Here is a 2,500-nt window from a genome sequence, read left to right as displayed (position 1 = left end):
CGACCGATTGGTTTTGATCTAATAAAAGCGTCCCTTCCATCTCTGGTCGGGACTCTGTTTGCATGTATTAGCTCTAGAATTACCACAGTTATCCAAGTAACGTGGGTACGATCTAAGGAACCATAACTGATTTAATGAGCCATTCGCGGTTTCACCTTAATGCGGCTTGTACTGAGACATGCATGGCTTAATCTTTGAGACAAGCATATGACTACTGGCAGGATCAACCAGGGAGCTGCGTCAACTAGAGCTGAGCAGCCGGCCGCCCGGGAGTGTGTCCCGGGGGCCCGCGCGAACACGCAAGCGTCCGCTCAATCATTCTGCAAACAGGAGGAGGCTGAGCTCCCCTGCACAATACACCTCGAAACCCTCTCAGGTCCCGGCGGCGCGCAGCGCCGTCCCAAGTACTTGGTCGGGTTCGAGAGAGGCGCAATCGCCCGGAGTTAGGCGAGTAGACGCTTTCGGTGCGACCACCCGTGCTCCCAACTGAGCTTGCCGCTGCCGACAGAGGCCCGGGAGCGTGCTGTCGTGGCATTGCCGGCGGGAGACAACACGCGCCACCTACGGTGACCGGCAGCTCCAACGCCAGCGCCACAGAAGGACAAAAGCCCCACTTGGGTGCCGAAGCGAACTCTCCCAGCACAGCGCACGCGCCAACACATCCGCACAGCTGCGATACAAACCACCAGCGAGAACCGCTGGGGCGACCGAGCAGCAGACGGCGTCGCGGCGCCGAGCGCCGGGCGGCGGCGCATCCTCAACGCACACAGTCCTCAATCGGACCAGCACACTGAAGATGTCCACCGCGCTTCGCACCGGGCCCGCGAGGACCTACTTTGGCCGCACGGCGCCGCGCGCAGGGTGCGCCGGCGCGCAGCTGCGACGCCTGCCGCGTCCGTCGGCCGGCGCGCCTGCCACTGGCCGCCCCCACCAGCCGGCTGTAGCGCGTGCGCCCACGCACCGCGCGGCCAGCACGCCGGGAGGCGCCCCCTCACCGGCCGGGGACGGTCCCACCCAGCCACCGCCGCGTATCGCTTCACACCCAGATGCCGTTCAGTTTCGTCGGCATGGTGGGTATCGCTGGAACAACCGGTTAGTACCTCAACCTATCGTCGCCATCACCGATTCACCCCTAGCGAGAACAACCGCACCACAACAGGTTACCATTTGTTCATTTGCGTAACTTCACCAGAAAACGCAGGCGTCCATCGCCATTTGCAACTTCAACGATTATTGCATGCCTGTGTCAGGTGTCACGCCACACTACGTCTGCCCACATACACGCAACAAAATGTGCACGCCTAGACAATACGTGGAAGGTGGCCCCCGTACGTATGCGATGTCCATTGCTCGAACGACTGTCAACCGGCCTCTGTAGCATGTCGCAGATATGGAACGCGGTGCACCATGCCATCACGGTGTGTGAGGAGAGACGACTAGGTCCGAATACATCAACAGACAGCTCATGCTGATCGCCATCCACGGCGTCCGTTCCTCCCACACGTCTCTATGGCGTACCACACTGCAATCCAGCTCTCATAGGGAGACGACACGTAGCTGCGTGCACAATATTTGCACTGTATGGTCCGCCGTTTTTGGGCGCAGTCGTTGTGCGGTCACACATGTGCCACGATGTATCATTCAGTACATAAGGACGAATGTGCAGTACAGATTGTGGTTCACGCGTACGACATCAGCGGACAGTTGACACAGGCCGCACCACAACGTAGCCTGAGTACGTCGCATGCGAAGGGCATTGAACATGCAAACTTCTCACCAACCAGCTTGCGAAGGCAGGGGGCAAGGTGGGGACGTGGGGAGGGGCGGCATGTACGTCCTGCTGCCATCCACATTACAGTGTACAGCAGGAGCATGTGGAAAGTGAGCAAGACTTGCAAGGTGTTTAACATGAAGCGATACACAGGGGTGCGGGCAGTGCGAGTAGCGAACTATATTGCGAGGGTTGCGGGTGGGCAACACTACAGTAATTGAACGAGTCGTATAACAATTACAGAGCAGGTTTAGGCGACAACGTGGGTTACGTTAAGGCGACAACATGGGTTAGGTTAAGGCACAACATGGGTTAGGTTAAGGCACAACATGGGTTAGGTTAAGGCACAACATGGGTTAGGTTAAGGCACAACATGGGTTAGGTTAAGGCACAACATGGGTTAGGTTAAGGCACAACATGGGTTAGGTTAAGGCACAACATGGGTTAGGTTAAGGCACAACATGGGTTAGGTTGAGGCACAACATGGGTTAGGTTAAGGCACAACATGGGTTAGGTTGAGGCACAACATGGGTTAGGTTGAGGCACAACATGGGTTAGGTTGAGGCACAACATGGGTTAGGTTAAGGTACAACATGGGTTAGGTTAAGGTACAACATGGGTTAGGTTAAGGTACAACATGGGTTAGGTTAAGGTACAACATGGGTTAGGTTAAGGTACAACATGGGTTAGGTTAAGGTACAACATAGGTTAGGTTAAGGTACAACATAG

The 2,500-nt window shown here is 56.4% G+C and overlaps 1 non-coding gene across 1 annotated transcript in view; it reads right to left on the bottom strand.

Annotated features, from left to right (window-relative positions):
- The window catches only part of LOC124750965, a 1,909-nt gene extending 1,675 nt beyond the window's left edge, over positions 1 to 234 (bottom strand). The window contains exon 1 of the ribosomal RNA XR_007012013.1: positions 1 to 234. This exon is cut by the window's left edge and continues 1,675 nt beyond it. This is a non-coding gene — a ribosomal RNA (small subunit ribosomal RNA).
- Positions 235 to 2,500: the final 2,266 nt, after the last annotated feature.

This window comes from Schistocerca piceifrons, unplaced genomic scaffold (assembly GCF_021461385.2).
Source record: "Schistocerca piceifrons isolate TAMUIC-IGC-003096 unplaced genomic scaffold, iqSchPice1.1 HiC_scaffold_448, whole genome shotgun sequence".
Lineage (NCBI taxonomy): Eukaryota > Metazoa > Arthropoda > Insecta > Orthoptera > Acrididae > Schistocerca > Schistocerca piceifrons.
The sequence above is the reverse complement of the archived record's forward strand: the minus strand, read 5'-3'. Positions and strand labels throughout refer to the sequence as shown.